The 24,302-nt window shown below is 45.0% G+C and overlaps 1 protein-coding gene and 1 pseudogene across 2 annotated transcripts in view; one reads left to right on the forward strand and one right to left on the reverse strand.

Moving 5' to 3' along the window:
- Positions 1-24,302, reverse strand: part of SEZ6L (seizure related 6 homolog like) — a 607,177-nt gene that overhangs the window by 328,367 nt on the left and 254,508 nt on the right. The gene's annotated exons all lie outside the window — the stretch shown is intronic.
- LOC134944647 (5S ribosomal RNA) lies at positions 10,829-10,947 on the forward strand (annotated as a pseudogene).

Below are 24,302 nucleotides of genomic sequence, written 5' to 3' on the forward strand. Positions count from 1 at the left end.
GTACTGTATTTCATTTTCTTCTTTTGTTTGGTTCAGGTTGGGTTCGAAATCCTGGCAGCAGGGATCCGGAATGTCAGAATACAGACAGCGGGATCCTGACAGCCAGAATCTAGATGGATCAAAGGTAAATATTTCTACCCTACCAATACCACTAATCCTACTCCTAATACTTACCCACCGCTCCCACAGCCTTGCCCTAACCGTCCCCACCTACAGCCTGGCCCTAACCTCCCCCCACAGATAATCTCTCCCCCTAGTGCCTAACTCCAGGGCCAGTACTTACCTTTTGACTGTTGGGACCCTGACCGCATCGCATTTGGTTCAACTCCTCAACCTTTTATTTATAATATCCAGTAAAGTTCTGGGCATGGTGGAGGTGGACTGACATTGAATAGGGAGCAACATATTTGTTAAATTGGTGTGTTCCCGCTCTGGTAGAGACTTTATGGGGGATATCCAATTGTTTGAAAAGTCAGTTGGGTGTCTGTAAAGTAGCCCTCTGTCTGGCTGCGTTTTAGTATGAGCCTTTATCATGAGGTCTTACTGTAGACAAATCACATGTCCCTATGTGGGCACTGCCATTATGTAGTGTTAGGACTGCTGATATCGGAGAAGCCTTGACGCGGCCAGCAGCTAAACATGTGTTTGCAAATGCATGTGACCAATTTCTCTGAAATTCTATTACCAGATAGGTTCAGATATGGTTACAGGTAATTTTCAGTGTGCTGGGGGGATACCGGGGAGGGGGAGGGGAAAAGCACCCCCCTCTCTGTCCGCTGTTTGTTTGTGACCCCTCCCCCTTTCTAGCTCCTGATATATAATTATCTCCAGGAATGATTGAGCAACTGCCACTGTTTGTCTGCATGTATGAGAAGTCATTGAATGAAAGCAGCATTTGGAGGGCATGCTGTTCCTTATAGTGCTAATGGGAGATCCTAGGGGTGGCTCTCAGGTAAGTTAGCCCTCTGTCTGGATGCGTTTTAGTGTGAACATTTCTCATGAGGTATTACTGTAGACAAATACATTAGAGAGTGTACAAAGAAGGGCAACTAAAATGGTGCATGGCCTACATCACAAAATGTACCCGGAAAGGCTAAAAGATCTTAACATGTATAGTTTGGAGGAGAGAAGGGAAAGGGGGGATATGATAGAAACTTTCAAATATATCAAGGGTCTTAACAAAGTTCAGGAGAGAAACATTCTTCAAAGGAAGAGAAATATTAGAACTCGAAGACATACACTGAGACTGGAGGGGGGGGAGGTTCAGGGGAAATTTAAGGAAAAATTACTTCACAGAAATGGTAGTGGATAAGTGGAATAGTCTCCCATCAGAGGTGGTAGAGGCTAAGACTGTAGAGCAATTTAAACATGCTTGGGATAGGCATATGAATATCCTTACAAAGAATTAAGGTTCAAAAAGGATTGAGATTGCCTAAAGGATAAAAAAAAAGGGGCAGACTAGATGGGCCAAGTGGTTCTTATCTGCCGTCAAATTCTATGTTTCTATGTTTCTAAACCACATGGTCCTATGTGGGCACTGCCAATATGTAGTGTTAGGACTGCTGATATCAGAGAAGCCTTGATGCGGCCAGCAGCTAAACATGTCTTTGCAAACGCATGTGAACAATTTCTGTGAAATTCTATTATGGTTACTGGTAATTTTTAGTGTGCTGGGGGGAAGCACCCCCCTCTCTGTCTGCTGGATATGCATATACGAAGAAAAAGAAAGGAAAACCCTTGTCATGCGCACTTAATGAGCAACAGAGACCAGAGTTACTATCTTATTCTATTGTGAGTATCCTTTCAACTAGTATGGGGGTTTTGGCATGTGTAGGTGGAGACTGGTGTTACTCTGGCTGCTGCAACCATTATCATTAAATAAAAAAAAAAGATCCATCCGAAGTAAGCTTTCCTACTAGGGTGGCGACGTGTAATTGTACTGTCACCACACAGTTCATGCCAATCACATTAAGCGATTGCTGCAGAGTTAAAAGAAATGAAACACATATATAACTACATTGAACATTCTTACTCAGTTTTGGTAAACAATACATTACAAAGTATTTAAAGTAGCTTTAAGCCTTTACATCTACCGAACGGCATAACTTGATATAGTTTATGCAATCTATCAGCTGTCACATATAAATGTATCTTAATGTATATTGATGCTCTCTGAATATATATCTGTCAAAATAGTCTTCATCTGAGGAACGGCAAAAAGCTTTTCAAATCATATATATTATTATAATTTGTATAATGTGTTGTGTGTTCTGTATACCCTAATTCTGCATTTGAGGCGGACTGCATTGGAATAGAACAAGATAATCGATGTTAGCATTATATTTATAAAAAAGTGAAAAAAAAAAAGAAAAACAGTTTCAACTCCCCTTATTGTCATGGTTAATGTAAGACATCAATAAAGTTCTAACGAGCAGTGTTATTAGAGTTTTTATTCTCTCTATTATGCTCATTTCAGTTGGAATGGCAGTCCTAACATTGGCCCTCATTCCGAGTTGATCGCTCGCTAGTTGCTTTTAGCAGCAGTGCAAACGCTAAGCCGCCGCCCTCTGGGAGTGTATCTTAGCTTAGCAGAAGTGCAAACGAAAGGTTAGCAGAAAAGTGCAGAAATTTTTTCATGCAGTTTCAGAGTGGCTGCAGACCTACTCCTTCCTTGCGATCACTTCAATCTGTTTAGTTCCTGCTTTGACGTCACAAACACGCCCTGCCACTCCCCCGTTTCCCAAGGCACGCCTGTGTTTTTTCCTGACACGTCTGCGTTTTTTAGCACACTCCCGGAAAACGGTCAGTTACCACCCAGAAACACCCCATTCCTGTCAATCACTCACCGATCATCAGAGCGACGGAAAAGAGTCGCTAGACCTTGTGTAAATCTACATACTTTTGTGTGAAAGTACGTTGCGCATGCGCACTGCGGCCTGTACGCATGCGCAGTTTTGCCATTTTTTTTCCTGATCGCTGCGCTGCGAAAATAGGCAGCGAGCGATCAACTCGGAATGAGGGCCAATGTTGGTGCTGAGTTGTTTTTTTGAGACAGTTCTACAAGCCAGAATGTGAGCTTGCACCAATGTCTACAGGAATAGGATAAAGCCTGTACACTTTACTGCATGTATCATAATCTAAGGACACCAATAGGATTTTATGTTATTATATTGTAAAACAAAACAAAAAAAATACATAAAAGGCAGATATTAGGGCAGTATGGATGGTGTAATGGTTAGCATTACTGCCTCACAGAAGTAAGGGGGTAATTCAGACCTGATCGTAGATGTGTGAAAAAAATGCACATCTCCGATCATTTTCTCTGACATGTGTGGGGACAGCCAGCACAGGCCAAGTCCGCCCCGCATGCCAGGTCCTGCCTCCCCCCCCGCCCACGCAGACATGCAAAAGCATTGCATGGTTCAAGTATCCCTCAGCCTACAAAGCCTACCTGCAGACCCATGTTTTAGTCACAGCGGCTGTGTGTGACATCATGCAGCCACTGCGACCTGACACAGCAACTGTCCGGACATGCCTGCATTGTCTGGACCACACCCCTTAAACAGAGCGTTGACGCCGACAAAATGCAGCGTCAACACCCCGTTCCCGCCCCCCCCTCTAGGTCTACTGCAGAGAACGCAGTTTAGGACCTTGCACATGTGCGTACAATTTTTCATAGCGATTTACGCTCATCAGCGACGGAGTCTGAATTAGGCCCTTAGTTCATGGGTATAATTTCCACCATGGCCTTAACTGTGTGGAGTTTGTATATTCTCCCCGTACTTGCGTGGGTTTCCTCCGGGTGCTCCGGTTTCCTCCCACAATCCAAAAATATACTGGTAGGTTAACTGTCTCCCAACAAAATAAACCCTAGCATTAGTGTGTGTGAGTGTACATATGGTAGGGAATATACTGTAGATTGTAAGCTCCACAGGGGTAGGTATGTATAGTAATATACCGTGGTATATAAAATGGCACTTGGGTCAGAACCTGCTTTGGCAACTTAAGCAGCTGCTAGGAAAAAAAGGGGTAGTTAGTCCCTTTATACCGAGTAAAATAAATAAACAAAAGAGTAGCAGCGCTAATTGATGAATGTTCATATACACAATATTATTAATTCAAAATATTGAATTTAATTAGGTATAAATGAACTTAATAAAATCTCACATAGCATATAAAACCTCACATAGCGGGTAATTCAAAACAGCACAAATGCATTCCTCCATTCCTATTTTAATACCTCCTTATCCATTTTGGTCAATAGTCCCAGATTATTAGCAATGTCCGATGGTGTAAGTGCCTATGTCACTGGAGGGTTCTTTGTACTGGGTAGGTTTTAGTCCCAAGTCCTCACCAGTGCTATGACAAAGATGGATGCAGTCCATGGAACCGGTGTTTGTATTCCTAAGAATAGATATCCAAATGTGGGAGGCTGGTCCGGAGAGTGCTGAATGTAGTCCCCAATGAGGTAAGTAATAAACTTACGCGTTTCACTGCTCCAGTGAAATGTGCTCAATTCACATTATGAAATATAGTGCTCCCCATTCATATTGTGCCTCATTACAGGGCCCAGGTTCATATTATATAACATTAAAATGCCCTACAGTTCATTTTATACCACACTACAATGAACAGGTCCAGGGGCATACCTAGATATATTGCAGGCCCCAAGGAAAAAGTTTGAAAGGACCCCTAAGTACCACCTAATGGCAAAAAATGTATACAGGTATAACACATGTAACTTTGAAAGGGAAGGTGGGCCCTTCTCAGCTCTGGTCCCCATAGCAGCTGCACTGCCTGCACCTATGGTAGCTACGCCCTTGGATTATAAAACAGTTAAATGGATAAGAACATGGGTGTAGGAAAGGAAACAGTTGTAGTAAATGGAGTGCATTCTATGGAGGGAAATGTTACCAGTGGAGTACCACAGGGATCTGTACTTGGACCAGTGCTCTTTAACATCTTTGTTGGTGACATTGCAAATGGTATTGAAGAGAAAGTATGCCTTTTTGCAGATGACACATTCAAAAAATGACTGATGCTCTAGGTAGACTTGAGGAATGGTTAAGAATGAGGCAACTACAGTTTAATGCTAAGAAATGCGAAATCATGCACTTGGGTCTCAAAAACCCAAAGGCTAATTATAGTATCAAGGGCAGAGGCGTAGCTAGGGTTTTCGGAGCCCAGGGCAAGATGGAAAATGTCGCGCCCCCCCCAAAAAAAAAAAAAAAAAAAACACAAAAAAGAAGGATGTGCGCGCGCCTGCCAAAAATATGGGCGTGGCCACACTCCAGAAGGGGTGTGGCCACGCTCCAGAAGGGGTGTGGCCACTGAAAATGGCCCACGGTGCCAGTTACATTGCCCCACAGTGCCACATACAATGCCCCACAGTGCCGGATACATGCCCCACCGTGCCAGTTACATTGCCCCACAGTGCCGGATACATGCCCCACAGTGCCGTATACATGCCCCACAGTGCCAGATACATTGCCCCACAGTGCCAGATACATTGCCCTACAGTGCCAGATACATGCCCCATTCAGTGCCAGATACATGCCCCACAGTGCCAGTAACATTGCCCCACAGTGCCAGTTACATTGCCCCACAGTGCCAGTTACATGCCCCACAGTGCCAGGCCCCACCCAGTGCCCTGTGCCGCCGACCCCCCCCCCCCCCCGGTCACTCACCGGCCGCCTTGTTGTTGATATGTGAGGGGAGGAGAGCGCAGCGCCTCTCCGTCCCCTCACCGCTCCAGGTCTCCGGCGGCTGTCTGGCGCCAGTTTGCTAGCCAATCAGAGCTCGCGGACCGGCAGCCAATCAGGAGCCGGTCCGCAAGCTCTGATTGGCTAACGCCGGAGACCGGACACAGCAGCGCTGCTAGTGCTGGCAGCGGCGGTAAGGGAGAGACGCTGCGCTCTCCTCCCCTCACATTTAGGGTTGATGGGGGCGAGTGGGGCATGATGCCCTGGCCGCTGGCGGCGCCCCCCTCTCCTGGGCCTGCCAAGGCGCCCAGGGCACGTGCCCCACTCGCCCTACCCTAGACACGCCTCTGATCAAGGGTACTATAATGCAAACTACTGTGGAGGAATGGGATCTAGGAGTCACTATTTCAGGTGACTTAAAGGCAGGAAAGCAATGTAACAAAGCAATGAGGAAGGCTAGTCAGATGCTTGGTTGCATATAGAGATGAATCAGCAGCAGAAAGAAAGAAGTAATAATGCCAGTGTATAGGTCATTGGTAATGCCTCATCTAAAATACTGTGTTCAATTCTGGAGGCCATATCTTCAAAAGGATATAAATACATTAGAGACTGTACAAAGAAGGGGAACTAAAAAACCCAGAAACAGGGCCATCTTAACAGCAGTGTAGGCCCTTGGGCAAAGCAATGTGCTTGGGCCCCTACCCATCCTTCAGCAGTAGGGATGGGGGGGGGAGGAAATGTTACCAGTGGCAGCCTTGATGTCCCACAGGTGGTAGTGGGTGGATTTAGGAGTCATTATTTCAAGTGACTTAAAGGCAGTAAAGCAATGCAACAAAGCAAATAGAAAGACAAGTCAGATGCTTGGTTGCATAGGGAGAGGAATCAGCAGCAGAAAAAAAAAGAAGTAATAATGCCACTGTATGGGTCATTGGTTCGGCCTCATCTGGAATACTGTGTCCAGTTCTGGAGACCATATCTTCAGAAGGATATAAATACATTAGAGAGCGTACAAAGAAGGGGAACTAAAAAGGTACATGGCCTACATCACAAAACTTACCCGGAAAGACTAAAAGATCTTAACATGTATCGTTTGGAGCAGAGAAGGGAAAGGGGGGACATCATAGAAACTTTCAATATACCAAGGGTTTTAATAGGGTACAGGAGGAAGACATTCTTCAAAGGAAGAGAAGTACTGTATTAGAACTTAAGGACATACACTGAAAATGGAGGGAGGCAGGTTCAGGTGAAATATAAGGAAAAATAACTTCACAGAAAGGGTAGTGGACAAGTGGAATAGCCTTCCGACAGAGGTGGTAGAGGCTAAATCAGTAGAGCAATTTAAACATGCATGGGATAGGCATATGAATATCCTTATAAAGACCTAAGGTTCAAAAGGTATGAGATTACCTAAAGCAGGGATGGGGAACCTTCGGCCCTCCAGCTGTTGATGAACTACAAGCACCAGCATTCCTTGCTACAGTTTTGCTATTTGGCCATGCTAAAACTGTTGCAGGGCATGCTGGGATGTGTAGTTTAACAACAGCTGGAGGTCCGAAGGTTCCCCATCCCTGGTCTAAAGAATTTAAAAAAATGGGCAGACTAGATGGGCCAAGTGGTTCTTATCTGCCGTCAAATTCTACGTTTCTATGTTACTGTACCCTAGGTGTTTTGCAGAATGTTATATATGTCATCAATTAGTTAATGTTTTACAGTCTTGTATAGTATCTATTTTACTTTCAATGTTTGTCTACCTAGACTAAACACCATGATTTAATATTGAACAGAGGAAAACTTAAAATATCAAAAACTCCTGTGAGGGCTGTACAGAATGATAACCTGTCTTTTCTAACCTGTCTTGTACTGACCTCTGTTAGGTGAACCAGTAAGACGCTGTCTATCTCCACAGACTGACATCTACTCAATTCTCAAGATATTATTCCCAGCAGTGACTTAAAAGCCTCCTGTGATAAATTTCTATGCTATATCACTGTTTTGCCAAGTTTTCTGTCACACCGTACTTTGGATGGAATAAAATCAGCAGTATGGTTACTTAAGAAACGGCACTGTACTCTTTATTTGTGGCTATTGCGATCTAGAGGGCACCAGAGCTAATTAATTGGCGCATCAGTGGAGTGCCAGACTATCTGACCCTATATATATATATACACACACACACACACACACACACACACACACACACACACACACACACACACACACACACACACACACACACACACACATGTAATTAGAGGTAACCTTATTTACAAGTGGAAAGCTAATTTTCATGGCTCATATATCTATATATCTATCTATCTATCTATCTGTAAATGCGAAAGCTCTCACTCACTCACTCACTCACTCACTCACTCACTCACTCACTCACAGGCATCTTAACAGAGGGGGAGGCCCGTGTCCAACCTGGGGGTTGGCATAAGGGGGGTCATTCCGAGTTGATTGCTCACTAGCAGTTTTTAGCAGCCGTGCAAACTCATTGTCGCCGCCCTCCGGGGAGTGTATTTTTGCTTTGCAGAAGTGCGAACGCCTGTACAGCAGAGCGGCTGCAAAAACATTTTGTGCAAAACAAGAACAGCCCTGGACTTACTCTCCGTGCGCGTTGATTCTAACGTTGGAGGGTTGGCTTTTGATGTCACACACCCGCCCAGCGCTCGCCCAGCTACGCCTGCATTTTCCCTGGCACGCCTGCGTTTTTCCAAACACTCCCAGAAAACGGTCAGTTGACACCCAGAAATGCCCCTTTCCTGTCAATCTTCTTGCAGCCGCCAGTGCGAATGAAAACGTCGCTAGAACCTGTGCAAAACCACAAACGCCTTTGTACCCGTACGTCACGCGTGCGCATTGCGGTGCATACGCATGCGCAGAAATGCCGATTTTTAGCCTGATCACTGCGCTGCGAACAACGGCAGCTAGCGATCAACTCGGAATGACCACCAATGTCTGTTAGGAAGTGTAAATGTAACATACAGATGTGTCCACATACATCTTTGCTATATCCCGCCATGTATGGCATAGTTTTGCATGCCATAGACTCAGAGATTTAGCCATGCCTTATGATTTTTCTTAATTTGCTTCTTTAATATGTTACTTTATACATGTTCTATCATGGCAAATAATAATTTTAAAATATATCCACTTGTTACGCGTGAAAAACAGCTTAGCCGTGTTTTGCATGTTGTGCCATATTTAGCAAAACAGCAAAGATGTAAGTGGACACATTACCCAGACATACAAGCGAGAACTTTTCTACTCCCACTCTCCTGAGTCCGCCCTTCCGCATATGCCCCAGGCGCACCCGTGCCTCGATTGGCCGGGACGCATTACACATGTCCCTATTGGCTTCCTACGCTAATAGGGGGATCGTCTAATCTCTCGCCCCTTTGCTGAGTTGGCTAATACCAGCCGGTTCGGCATTACATCAACCCTTATAAATACCAGCTACATTCAGGTGCATAGCCAACTTATCAAACTCCAGTATACCTTTTTCTACAAAATTGCCGTATTGTATCTTTATCCTATGTACTCCTGGCATCCCCTCTTTCAACATGGCACTATCATATTCATCCCCGTGACCCTCCATTCCCCGTCTTGATTGGCTATGTGTGTATCACTCACACACACGTTCGCGAGCGTCCGCACGCCCACTGATCTTACTCCGCCCATCCGCTTCTGTCAATAGGCGCACCCATGCTCTGATTGGCGCCACATACACGTCCCTATTGGCCTCCAGCGCCAGGATGGGAGTTTCCAGACTCCCGTCCCTATGCCTAATTGGACTACCACAGCCTATTGGCTGCTACCCGCACTTGCAGGGTTTTTAAACCCCTCATGTATTACCAGCTGTGAGATCCAGGAAGTGAACAAGACCACAGGCGAAACGCGTTTTCCATGGATTCTACAGCGGGACCTTCCCATGGAGGTTTTATTTGTCACCACCTGCCTTCTGAATTTGACCCTATGAGTATATTTTTCCTTATTTTCAATAGAAGTTTGAATCACCACTGCTATTTATTTCCACATGCGTTTATCTTTACTTGGCATGTTAAATACCTTGTCAGACCAGGTAGTCAGAATTTTCTGTGCATATTATAGCTCACAAATCCTAGTGATTACAGGGTAATTTTGCTCCTTGCACACTGCCTGACTATAACTGCTTTATGCAGTATGTCACACTCTATGTATGTTTGATTTGTTTGTTTCTGTGCCCAAGTAATGATTTTCTGCCATAGTACTCATAGATGTCTATGCACAACTAGAATGTATATTTAATTCATATTTTAATACAAGAAAATGGTGTGGCCTGGGCGCCCTCTTTCCGTGGTTTATACCAACTCAATGGATTTAAAATACACAAATTTAAAACAGGTACTGGACACTGGCGTATTGGGACCAGGACTATCGTTGGTAAGCTTGGGAGCCAGAGCAGGGTGAAGTCCGGACCAACCTGCCACATTATACCACCTGCGGCTCCTTGGCTACCTATTTGGTACGCTCTTGTTTTATCCTACTGTTTTGATACATTATTATTGTCTTTTTACACTTGTTACTATATTAAATCTTTATCTTGATTTTAAACATTTGCTATATTTATAACACTGTCATTTAAAAGGTGATTCATGTTCACCTGTTTTAAATTTGTGTATTTTAAATCCATTGAGTTGGTATAAACCACGGAAAGAGGGTGCCCAGGCCACACCATTTTCTTGTATTACATATGTCATTTTGGGGTAATTAGGAAAACCCCTAGGTGCATCCAAGGCAGCCCACTTTCTTTCCAGCGCCCAACGAGTTCCTCCACCCTCCATTTTTTCCTCTTAATTCATATTTTGTTCACGAACCCACCTGACGCCTCATACCTTGATTTGTTATCTTTCCCTGGATACCAACCACCAACCCAACCCCATAGGCTCCAATCTGCATACTTTATCCTTTTCTCTGCTTACTATTTTCCAGTGGACTCTCATCCACGATCCAGGGTATACAACGCCACTGAGTGACACTTGTTTTACCTTGCCTAACGTGGAAAGCAGATCCACGCACTATATGGCCTTATCTTTCTCTCGAATCTTCCATTCGTATATAGGTGCACTCTCATTGGTAGATAGCCTCTCTACTATCATACCACGCTGCTAATGCCCGATCTCGTCCAATCTTGGAAGCCAAACAGCGTCGGGCTGGGTCAGTACCTTGAGAGGAGACTCCCTGGGAATACCCGGTGTTGTAGGGTAGGAACTATTCCCCTTCTTTTGAAGGGTGGACACCAACAGCAGTATCACCACTAATTGCTTTTTCCTTCTCATATCCCTTTTCTTATATTTCTCCTAGCGTCAGGTTATCAAGATACATTTCTAACATGTGCCATATGGTTCAACGGGTGACTAGCAAAGTGTACAGCATTTACCTAATCTAAGTGGTCTTTCTAAGACACAATACTGACCTCCTTTTTCGGTCCCATTAATACAGAACATCTGTACTGGTCAGGAGAAACGGGTGTCAGACTATTAAGTGTCTGCAGCCTTTCCAATTTTTCTCTCGTGATTAACAGACCAGAACATTCTAAATATTTTTTCACACTCTCTTTTTTTATCTCACACTCTTTTGGATCGCAGATGGGTAATTGTTCTAATTTGGATTAATAAATATATGTTTTGAATTTTTTTTTATTTCCTAATTGAAGAATCTTTCTTCCTTTCATAAGAGTGCGCCCACACAAGAGCTTTCTCTCTCTCCCCCTGTCAGTACTTGTACTTTCTAGCTCTGGGCGCACCACCAACAGGGACTATAATTGAAAGGTCTTATTTCCTTTCCAGCAATTGTAACTGTCCATTTTTGGTTTACTACTATCTGTTACAACTTATCATACACCAGTGCCCAGTCGCTCTTCCTTTTTGATACGGCCATGGTCATCTACCAGTATGATGGTGCCATCTTCTGGCCTCTTCTGCAGCTGCTGGAGCTGTTGATGTTATGTCCTCTTCCATCTCCTGCCACCGCTGTCTTGAACGCTCTTCTCGACTACATCTGACATCAGGCACCACGAGTGGGCAGACCTATGATGCTGTTCATCACTGCAACTACTGATGGGCTACTGGCCCACAAGCCACAACTGGCTCATGCCTGGAGCCAAATTAAAATGCCCACCGCTGATTCCTATTGCCCGGCAGTCCACACGACGCAATTGGCTTGTGGGAGGCACCAAATCTAAACACTGCCCACATAAGACACTTGACTGGGCCCCCCTCTATGTCCGGGCCTGGGTCTCCAGTCCCGGCAGTCTCCCTGATGGCGGCCCTGAATATAGTGGTTTGCAATCAACCAATAAACTTACCAAAATGCAGTAATTTAAGCAAATACATGCTTAATTATTTTACACTACGTATGGAAAGAAAAAGATTCAGTGTTAAAGCTACTTTAATCTGTGACCACACATAAATTCTCAAAGAGCATTTTTAGAAATTCCCTTTTTAGTATTTTTTTTCTCTCAATACAGAGTAGTATTTATAGTTAAATGCACTATGCTTGCAATTCTCCTTGCTTTATACATCAATTTGTTCTCTTAAGTATTCATTTTTCTGAAAAACGATATGAATGGCTGGGGTCGAGTCAGGATTCCAGAGACCGGTTATATTCCAAATGTAGCTTGATTATGCCAAAGTACAAGAGCAAGAAACCCATCAACACAGCAACAAAGGTGTGAAGAGGGTCAGGTATAGTGCAAGTACTACTTAGCCAGACACAGCATAGCACAGAGTGAGCTGGAAGCCTACTTTCCTTTGATTTAAAAGACAACTTTACACTGAGCCTCCTATACTTTAGAAAGGGCATATACCTGCCCTGTGTGAAGAAAGGGGTTTAGCTATCCTCCCTGTGTTCCCCATCTTCACACATGGCAGACACCCAGCTTGCTTCAATCAATGTTTTTTTTTATATTTGACCAGATATAAACATACAAATGACAAATAAAAAATCTTAAAAAATAAGCTGGTCAGTATATTTGAATATCATAATTGTAACTGTAAATGCATGCTGTGCATCATGGGAGATGATGTCATGCCGAGGTGACTCACTTCCTGTCTCCTGTTACTTCCACTTGGTGTCTGGCTCATGCTGAGTTAAGACCTGTATTACACTGATGCTGCAAGTGTCGTCCTAATTTTGTTGTTACACATCTACATGGTGACAGAACTGGGATGCCATGGCACAAGGTCTCAGGAGAATAGATCCGCTGATATTTGATGAAAATGTGGCTGACAACTGCCTGAGGTTTAAAAGGGAATGGCATGTATACTCCATAGCAGGCCTTTCAGACAAATCAAAAAAGTCCAGGCATACACGCTGCTGAACCTCGCAGGCACCGATGTTGTGGACAAATCATATGCTTTTGTATACGCTGATGGAGAAGACAGAGAGGATCCTGACATCCTAATTGCAAACTTTGAAGAGATCTGCATGCAAGTAAAGAATGTAATTATGGACAGGCATGTTTTTAACAGCACAAACCAAAAGGGTGATGACACTATACAGTCTTATGTCTCCACGCTAAAGCTGCTGGCAAAGAAGTGCAATTTTGGTATCCTCACAGAGGAGCTCATCCGTGACAGAATTGTATGCGGTATACGCAGCGACAAGGTACGTTCACAGCTGCTGCTGGAGAAGGGCCTCACATTAAAACCTGCCTTAAATATCTATATGTTAAATGAGCAGTCTGAAAAGGGCACAAGGGAACTAAGAAAGGACGCTGAGGTGTGTGTCATGGCGGCCGTTCCGCACCAATCCTCCACGTGTGGGAACTGCGCGGCACAGCACCCTCCTGACATACCAAGCTGCCCCGCATATGATAAACGATGTAATGCATGTGGCAAATGGAATCATTTTGCAAGGTGCTGCCGCTCCAAAGATCAAACTTCCATAAAGCGACAGTCTGAGTCACGCTATAGCCGCTCCCCCCGGCGGATTAACCAGGTTGAAACGGAGCCAGGGTGTGAATCGGTTCGCACAACAGTTTGTGATAGTGTAGACCACCTGTATGAGAAGGGCAAAATATTTATCAAACTGAGAACAAAGCATACGAACAAGGTGGCCATAGTCAAAATAGACTCAGGAGCGAAGTGCAATGTCATATACTACAAACAACTACATGAAATAGATCCAACTGCAGATCAACCCACGAGACAAGATCAACTTGATAGCTTATGGTGGCCAAATCATCACCACACTGGGTACCACAAAGCTAAAGTTTACCCGTGCTGATTTGCTATTCCACATTGTGGATCAAAAGGTTAAACCATTGCCAGGCCTCCCTGACAGTATGAAGCTAGGCCTTCTCAAATTGGGACCTGAGGTACACGCAATACAGATAACCGTCCCAGAGATAAAATACTTTCAGGATTTATTTGATTGCAGTTCACTTGGCAAGCTTCCTGTTGTGTACCATATGAGGCTGGATGACTCCACTGTACCTACTGTCTATGCACCCCAGAGGATCCCTATTGCAATGAAAGACAAAATCATTAAAGAGATCCACAGAATGACTCAATTGGGTGTCATTGCCCCCATAGAGAAAGCAACACAGTGGGTGTCCACCATGGTGGCCGCATCAAAAAAGGATGGGACTGTACGTCTTTGTATTGATCCAGTACACTTGAACAAAGCACTGCTGCATCCATATCACCCTCTCCGCACCATCGAGCAAGTGATTGCTGACATGCCAGGTGCCACAGGTTTCAGTACCCTGGATGCAAAGTGCGGATTCTGGCAAATCCCTTTAGACAGAGTTTTGTCACTGGTCATCGCTTTCATGACCCCGATAGGGCAGTATTTCTTCCTTCGCATGCCCTATGGATTCACTACGGGCAGTGAGGTCTTCCAGCGTTGCATGGAGCAACTGTTTGCCGGCTATCCCTGTGAAATCATCGTTGATGACATCCTGGTGTGGGGCCGAGTTGTTTGCTAGCTGTTTTCGGTTGCTGCGCAACGATCAGGCAAAAAAAGGCACTTCTGCGCATGCGTATGCGGCGCAATGCGCACGCGCGACGTACTTTCACAACAGCCAAAGTAGTTTTTCAGTCGCACTGCTCACCGCAGAGTGATTGACATGAAGTGGGCGTTTCTGGGAGGTAACTGACCGTTTTCTGGGAGTGTGTGTAAAAGCGCACGCGTGTCAGATACAAACACAAGCGTGGCTGGCCGAACGCAGGGCGTGTTCATGACGTCAAAACAGGAACTAAATAGTCTGAAGTGATCGCAAGATAGGAGTAGGTCTGGAGCTGCTCAGAAACTGCACAATCTTTTTTTTGTAGCCGCGCTGCGATCCTTTCGGTCGCACTTCTGCTAAGCTAAGATGCACTCCCAGAGGGCGGCGGCTTAGCGTTTGCACGGCTGCTAAAAGCAGCTAGCGAGCGAACAACTCGGAATGAGGGCCCAAGGAAGAACACGACCAGCGACTGCACCAGGTACTTGAACGGGCCTGTGCTTTGAACCTCAAGCTCAACCCAGACAAATGCAAGTTTAGAGTTACAGAAGTGGTGTACGTGGGCCACGTGCTCACTAGTCAAGGTGTCCAACCAGATCCGAATAAAATCAATGCCATCCAGCAAATGCCACTTCCGGCTGACCATCAGGCACTGCAGCACTTCCTGGGTATGACCAACTACCTGTCTAAATTTGTTCTGCAATACAGTGAAACCACAGCACCTTGGCGGCAGCTACTCCACCAGGATTCAGAATGGTGCTGCCTAGACGCACACATGGCTGCTGTTGATCAATTGAAGACCATGCTGACAAATGCACCGGTCCTGCAATACTTCAACGTACATGATCTGGTAGTCCTCTCTGCCGACGCTTCACAGAGTGGTCTAGGGGCCGTGTGCCTCCAACACCGCAGACCTGTGGCTTTTGCTTCCAGGGCTCTCACTGACACTGAAACCAGGTATACACAAATTGAGAAAGAACTGTTGGCACTGATGTTCGCCTTCAACCGTTTCCATGACTTCATCTATGGCTGTCCTCTTACGGTGGAAACCGACCATCAGCCTCTCATCACCATACTGAAGAAGCCCATCCACTCTGCTTCTTCCCGTATTCAGGGTATGATGCTCAAGCTGCAGCTGTACAACCTGGATGTCATATATAAGCGAGGCAAAGAAATGTACATTGCTGATGCTCTGTCTTGAGCCTTCCTTTCGACTACTGACACGAACGCTGCTGAAGATGAGTATGAGGTCATGGCTGTGGAGGTGCTCCCTACCAAGCGACTGGAAGAGCTGCATGCTGCTACACTTGCGGATGATCTTTGCCAGCGTCTCTCTGCTGTAATTCTCAACAGCTGGCCATCCTCTTCCAAAGAACTGCCGCACTGCCTTCGCTCCTTCTACAGTATGAGAGATGAGCTCACCGTGTCTGATGGTGTCATCCTGCGGGGTCATCGCTTTGTGATTCCGGTTGCCCTTCAGCTGTTCTACACCCAGAAGATGCACTAGGGACATCCCGGCCTGGAGGCTACCAAACATAGGGCCCATGAAACCACATTCTGGCCCTCCATGTACGGTGACATTGACCATGCTGTCTTGTTTTGTGCACCCTGCAATGCCTTGCGTCCACACCTGCCACGGGAGCCCATGCTGCTCCATGACATTCCTGATCTTCCGTGGTCCATTCTTGCAGCTGATCTATTCGAATGGAGGGGGAAGGAGTACCTAGTACTAGTTGACTCCAATTCAGGATGGTTCGAGATAAACTACTTGCCCAGCACCACAAGTCACATGGTCATTGCAAAGCTGAAGAGACACTTTGCAGCACATGACACCCCACAGCAGCTGATCACTGATAATGCCTTGCAATTCAAGAGTAGAGAGTTCAAGGACTTTGCGAATACATGGGACTTCCAGCACATCACTAGTAGCCCACACTACCCACAGTCAAATGGATTGGTAGAGCGTGCAGTCCGCTCTGCAAAGCATCTAATGGAGAAGTGTGCATGAGACGGCTTGGACATATACTTGGCACTGATAAACCTGAGAAACACGCCTCGAGATGGACTTCCATCCCCTGCACAGTGCCTATTAGCACGACGCACCAGCATAGGCATCCCAATGGCAAAGCAGCTCCTGGAATCCAGAGTAGAGCCAGAAGTACAGGAGAACATCAGCAAGCGCAGAATGGCTGCCAAAGCTTCTTATGACAGATCAGCATACCGCCTGCCACCAATGTCTCCAGGCCAGCCTGTCCACATGCAAATTGATCAAGGATTTGACAGAATAGCAGTGGTTCAGCATCCTGCAGGTCGTCCAAATAGCTATGTGGTACAATTAGCAATAAGAGAAAGAGAGAAGATCCCTGCGCCTTAGGAGCAGCTGTAGCAAATGTGGACAAGAATGTATCACCAATCACATTCAAAGAAACTAGACATACAGAAAAAAATGTTGGTACACACTTTCAATAGCGCTCCGTACATACAAAATAGAATGGATAGTACAAAGAGTAAGTCTTCATGTAATTCTAGATGGTATTCCTAAAATCTTCTAACGAGGAAGAATTCTCTGGGTGTCTCCGTGAGTTCAAATCATGGAAAAAAGGGGAAAGAGGAGAAGAAGTCTCAGTTCCTATGATATGGTAAGTCCAATACTGAAAGTATGTATTATAAAGGGAATCCTAATTCTTCCTCTGTATGGGTAGTGATCACTCTTGAGATTCTTATGGGATCACCCTCGTGTTAAACAATCAATGTGTGCTCACAATGTTCTTACATAAAGCCCTTCAGTGAAATACTCATCAAGGTTTCTTTTTCCTTCACCAATGTCAAAAAATGATGCAGGAAGGTGCTCACATGTGTGCTTACATGAGGTATGATGTGGATTTTTACATCAAGGTTTCTTTACCTATCCTCCCAGATTCCTTCGGATCTCTCCTCGTGATTTCCAAAGTGGAGCCACAGGAAGTAAAGCAGAAGGAAGGGGTTAATTTCATAAAATACAAGTTAGTTTTTCTCCTGTCAGGGATACCCTTACATTTATGGGATGAGTGCAGAGGAATACTTCTGTAGGGTCACCCATTTAGTGAAACCAAATATAAACAAGAACTGCTCACATGTATGCTTACATGTGAATAAGCATAGAAATACACATAAAGGTATCTTTATAATAATCTTCAGATCTCACGTTTAGAGTATCACAATGGACAATCTGAAATGCTCACTCTGTTTGCTTACATCAACAAGAATGCATCATGCTCATAGCGGTTTCTTTTCCCGAAGCCGTATGGGTTCAGACGATAACAGATAATGAATAGCACAGATAGTCCATATACATAAAAACCAGTTCTTCACATTTATTCCATTAAAAAAACAACATAAAAAAAATTGTGCCATGAAAACAAAACAGATAGACCTCTGGGCTAGGTACCAGGATGGAAACGTCAACCATAGGGAGAAAAATAAACCCGGGTTCCTCACCAATACTGGTCAATGGGGCACCAGTCCAAAGGTCAGTCACTATATCCTTTCAGTCCCCCACCTGGTGAGGAGCTGAAAAGATATAGTGACTGACCTTTGGACTGGTGCCCCGTTGACCAATATTGGTGAGGAACCCGGGTTTATTTTTCTCCCTATGGTTGATGTTTCCATCCTGGTACCTAGCCCAGAGGTCTTTCGGTTTTGTTTTTATGGCCCATATTTTTTTGATATGGTTGTTTTTTAACGGAATAAATGCGAAGAACTGTTTTTTTATGTATATGGACTATCTGTGCTATTCATTATCTGTTATCGTCTGAACCCATCCGGCTTTGGGAAAAGAAACCGCTATGAGCATGATGCATTCTTGTTGATGTAAGCAAACAGAGTGAGCATTTCAGATTATCCATTGTGATACTCTAAACGTGAGATCTGAAGATTATTATAAAGATACCTTTATGTGTATTTCTATGCTTATTCACATGTAAGCATACATGTGAGCAGTTCTTGTTTATATTTGGTTTCACTAAATGGGTGACCCTACAGAAGTATTCCTCTGCACTCATCCCATAAATGTAAGGGTATCCCTGACAGGAGAAAAACTAACTTGTATTTTATGAAATTAACCCCTTCCTTCTGCTTTACTTCCTGTGGCTCCACTTTGGAAATCACGAGGAGAGATCCGAAGGAATCTGGGAGGATCGGTAAAGAAACCTTGATGTAAAAACCCACATCATACCTCATGTAAGCACACATGTGAGCACCTTCCTGCATCATTTTTTGACATTGGTGAAGGAAAAAGAAACCTTGATGAGTATTTCACTGAAGGGCTTTATATAAGAACATTGTGAGCACACATTGATTGTTTAACATGAGGGTGATCCCATAAGAATCTCAAGAGTGATCACTACCCACACGGAGGAAGAATTAGGATTCCCTTTATAATACATACTTTCAGTATTGGACTTATCATATCATAGGAACTGAGACTTCTTCTCATCTTTCCCCTTATTTCCATGATTTGAACTCACGGAGACACCCAGAGAATTCTTCCTCGTTAGAAGATTTTAGGAATACCATCTACAGCTATGTGATACAGTCTGATAATGCCCTCTATGAATGCAACCACCGCCATCTGTTAAGTGTACCTAAAGAAAGCTCTACACAGCCTGACTCATCAGTTTCTACCACAGCTGCAACCAATGTCAGTGATGATTCGCATTGCATGGACAGTCCTTCCTCAGAGACCACATCTGAAGTAATAGAGCCCTCTGGTGTCACAGCGGACATGCCAATAGGTTCCCAGTGTACCATTACCAGATCGGGCCGTGTGTCCAAACCCAACACAAAGTTCCAAGACTTTATTGTATAATGATTTTTCTTTTGTTCACACCTAACATTGTCACATTGTTGCATTTGTTTCATCTATGTTCTGCATCCTTCCAGTTTGAAAAGGGGGGTGTAAATGTATGCTGTGTATCATGGGAGATGATGTCATGCGGAGGTGACTCACTTCCTGTCTCCTGTTACTTCCACTTGGTGTCTGTCTCATGCTGAGTAAAGACCTGTATTACATTGATGCTGCAGGTGTCGTCCTGATTTTGTTGTTACACATCTACAGTAACACTGCTATACTGTATGGCCAACATATTTTGAGACTCCTGTCTCTTCCTCAAAGCTTGACGAAGAGACAGGAGTCTCAAAACATGCTGGCCATATAGTGGTGTTGTCTGAATTCCATCAATCAGCACAGGAGAAGGATGAGTTTCACACACTTATTTTATCCAGATTTTGTACTGTAGGTGTGGTGGAACCACCCAGATCCTGATCCCATCACCTTGTTAGAGATGCCTTTTTGTTTACATTGTATCCCGCAGGCCTGGGTCTGTACAACCTCTCAGGAGAGGAACATCAAAGCTTCCCCAAAAGGACATAGTGAATGTATTTCATTATTTTATATCCTCCTCTCCTTGTGATTTCCTCTGCACCACCCCATACCCTTTCACACCTACAGTTTTTTACCACTTGAGTTAAAAAAGGTAGCACCGTGTAGTCTACACCACTTGCCTTTATCTTATCTTATTTATAGAGGTCAGGGGAAAGGCCCCCAGAGTGTTTACAGCAGGCAAAACCCTTTGGAAAGCCAATATTCTCCAATTCTGTTTCCTCATATGTCTTATTAATTGAGATACTAATGGATAAGATTTGCTGTAATGATATGGTAGAGATGGTAATGAGATGGTAGAATTGCTGGATTAGTGGTAATAATGCTGTGGTGTAATGGTGATGGTGGTGGTATTGATATACTGTAGTCTGGGGGTAGTGTTGGTAGTACTGCTCTAGTGTTGATGGCATTGTATTGAAGGGTTGGTGGTGGTGTTATTGCTGATTGCTGTAGTGGTGTATTTATGTAATAGCAGTGCTAATAATCTAATGCCTGGGACTGGTTAATTATTGATGTATTATGTTGGTAGTAATGTAATGTTGCTGATCATTAGGAGAAACAGGTCTATATGCTAAATGTGATAGATTATTGATTAGTTGCTTGGCTTTTTAGTAGTGATGAGCGGGTTCGGATCCTCGGAATCCGAACCCCCCCGAACTTCACCCTTTTTACGCGGGTCCGAGGCAGATTCGAACCTTCCCGCCTTGCTCGGTTAACCTGAGCGCGCCCGAACGTCATCATCCCGCGGTCGGATTCTTGCGACATTCGTATTTTATATAAGGAGCCGCGCTTCGCCGGCATTTTTCACTCGTGCATTGGAAATGACAGTGAGAGGACGTGGCTGGCGTCCTCTCAGTTTTATTCAGGTGGCTGCAAATATCTCTGCTCACTGCTTTATTGTGGGGACTGGGGACCAGCAGTATTATATAGGAGGAGTACAGTGCAGAGTTTTGCTGACCAGTGACCACCAGTATTATACATTCTCTGCCTGAAAAACGCTCCATATCTGTGCTCAGTGTGCTGCATATATCTGTGTACTGCTCACACTGCTTTATTGTGGGGACTGGGGACCACCAGTATTATATAGGAGTACAGTGCAGAGTTTTGCTGACCAGTGACCACCAGTATTATACGTTCTCTGCCTGAAAAACGCTCCATATCTGTGCTCAGTGTGCTGCATATATCTGTGCTCACACTGCTTTATTGTGGGGACTGGGGACCACCAGTATTATATAGGAGGAGTACAGTGCAGAGTTTTGCTGACCAGTGACCACCAGTATTATACGTTCTCTGCCTGAAAAACGCTCCATATCTGTGCTCAGTGTGCTGCATATATCTGTGCTCACAATGCTCTATTGTGGGGACTGGGGACAACCAGCGTTATATAGGAGGAGTACAGTGCAGAGTTTTGCTAACCAGTGACCACCAGTATTATACGTTCTCTGCCTGAAAAACGCTCCATATCTGTGCTGCATTGTAGTATATAGTAGGAGTACAGTGCATAATTTTGCTGACCACCAGTATATAATATATAGCAGTACGGTACAGTAGGCCACTGCTCTACCTACCTCTGTGTCGTCAAGTATACTATCCATCCATACCTGTGGTGCATTTCAGTTTTGCACAGTTTGCTGACAACCAGTATATAATATATAGCAGTACGGTGCAGAAGGCCACTGCTCTACCTACTTCTGTGTCGTCAAGTATACTATCCATCCATACCTGTGGTGCATTTTAGTTGTGCGCAGTATATATAGTAGTAGGCCATTGCTATTGATACTGGCATATAATTCCACACATTAAAAAATGGAGAACAAAATTGTGGAGGGTAAAATAGGGAAAGATCAAGATCTACTTCCACCTCGTGCTGAAGCTGCTGCCACTAGTCATGGCCGAGACGATGAAATGCCATCAACGTCGTCTGCCAAGGCCGATGCCCAATGTCATAGTAGAGAGCATGTAAAATCCAAAAAAATAAAGCTCAGTAAAATGACCCAAAAATCTAAATCAAAATCGTCTGAGGAGAAGCGTAAACTTGCCAATGTGCCATTTACGACACGGAGTGGCAAGGAACGGCTGAGGCCCTGGCCTATGTTCAAGGCTAGTGGTTCAGCTTCACCTGAGGATGGAAGCACTCATCCTCCTGCTAGAAAACTTAAAAGAGTTAAGATGGCAAAAGCACAGCAAAGAACTGTGCGTTCTTCTAAATCACAAATCCCCAAGGAGAGTCCAATTGTGTCGGTTGCGATGCCTGACCTTCCCAACACTGGACGGGAAGAGGTTGCGCCTTCCACCATTTGTACGCCCCCTGCAAGTGCTGGAAGGAGCACCTGCAGTCCAGTTCCTGATAGTCAAATTGAAGATGTCACTGTTGAAGTACACCAGGATGAGGATATGGGTGTTGCTGGCGCTGGGGAGGATATTGACAAGGAGGATTCTGATGGTGAGGTGGTTTGTTTAAGTCAGTCACCCGGGGAGACACCTGTTGTCCGTGGGACGAATATGGCCATTGACATGCCTGGTCAAAATACAAAAAAAAAATCAGCTCTTCGGTGTGGAATTATTTCAACAGAAATGCGGACAACTGGTGTCAAGCCGTGTGTTGCCTTTGTCAAGCTGTAATAAGTAGGGGTAAGGACGTTAACCACCTAGGAACATCCTCCCTTATACGTCACCTGGACCGCATTCATCAGAAGTCAGTGACAAGCTCAAAAACTTTGGATGACAGCGGAAGCAGTCCACTGACCACTAAATCCCTTCCTCTTGTAACCAAGCTCCTGCAAACCACACCACCAACTCCCTCAGTGTCAATTTCCTCCTTACACAGGAAAGCCAACAGTCCTGCAGTCCATGTCACTGTCAAGTCTGACGAGTCCTCTCCTGCCTGGGATTCCTCCGATGCATCCTTGGGTGTAACGCCTACTGCTGCTGGCACTGCTGTTGTTGCTGCTGGGAGTCGATCGTCATCCCAGAGGGGAAGTCGGAAGACCACTTGTACTACTTCCAGTAAGCAATTGACTGTCCAACAGTCCTTTGCGAGGAAGATTAAATATCACAGCAGTCATCCTGCTGCAAAGCGGATAACCCAGGCCTTGGCAGCCTGGGTGGTGAGAAACGTGTTTCCGGTATCCACCGTTAATTCACAGGCAACTACAGACTTGATTGAGGTACTGTGTCCCCGGTACCAAATACCATCTAGGTTCCATTTCTCTAGGCAGGTGATACCGAAAATGTACACAGACGTCAGAAAAAGAGTCACCAGTGTCCTAAAAAATGCAGTTGTACCCAATGTCCACTTAACCACGGACATGTGGACAAGTGGAGCAGGGCAGACTCAGGACTATATGACTGTGACAGCCCACTGGGTAGATGTATTGCCTCCCGCAGCAAGAACAGCAGCGGCGGCACCAGTAGCAGCATCTCGCAAACGCCAACTCGTTCCTAGGCAGGCAACGCTTTGTATCACCACTTTCCATAAGAGGCACACAGCTGACAACCTCTTACGGAAACTGAGGAACATCATCGCAGAATGGCTTACCCCAATTGGACTCTCCTGGGGATTTGTGAAATCGGACAACGCCACCAATATTGTGCGTGCATTACATGTGGGTAAATTCCAGCACGTCCCATGTTTTGCACATACATTGAATTTGGTGGTGCAGAATTATTTAAAAAACGACAGGGGCGTGCAAGAGATGCTGTCGGTGGCCCGAAGAATTGCGGGCCACTTTCGGCATTCAGCCACCGCGTGCCGAAGACTGGAGCACCAGCAAACAGTCCTGAACCTGCCCTGCCATCATCTGAAGCAAGAGGTGGTAACGAGGTGGAATTCAACCCTCTATATGCTTCAGAGAATGGAGGAGCAGCAAAAGGCCATTCAAGCCCAGTGTCGGACTGGGGCATGAAGGGCCCACCGGGGGAATGCAGTGATAGGGGCCCATACTTAAGGGTGTGGCTAGCCTACAAAGGGGGTGTGGCAAGCCTCCACAGAGGCTTGAAATACACAATAGTCTAGTGCAGTGTAATGCAACATATCTACCATATATAATACAAGTGCACAGTCTGGAACCTGATCCTTAGAGAAAGGAGTGGGCCCTCAGGCAGTGGGGCCTACCGGTGGTTTCCCTGGTACCCCTGTGGGCCAGTCCGACCCTGTTCAAGCCTATACATCTGCCTATGATATAGGCAAAGG

This window comes from Pseudophryne corroboree, chromosome 1 (genome assembly GCF_028390025.1).
Source record: "Pseudophryne corroboree isolate aPseCor3 chromosome 1, aPseCor3.hap2, whole genome shotgun sequence".
Classification (NCBI taxonomy): Eukaryota; Metazoa; Chordata; class Amphibia; order Anura; family Myobatrachidae; genus Pseudophryne; species Pseudophryne corroboree.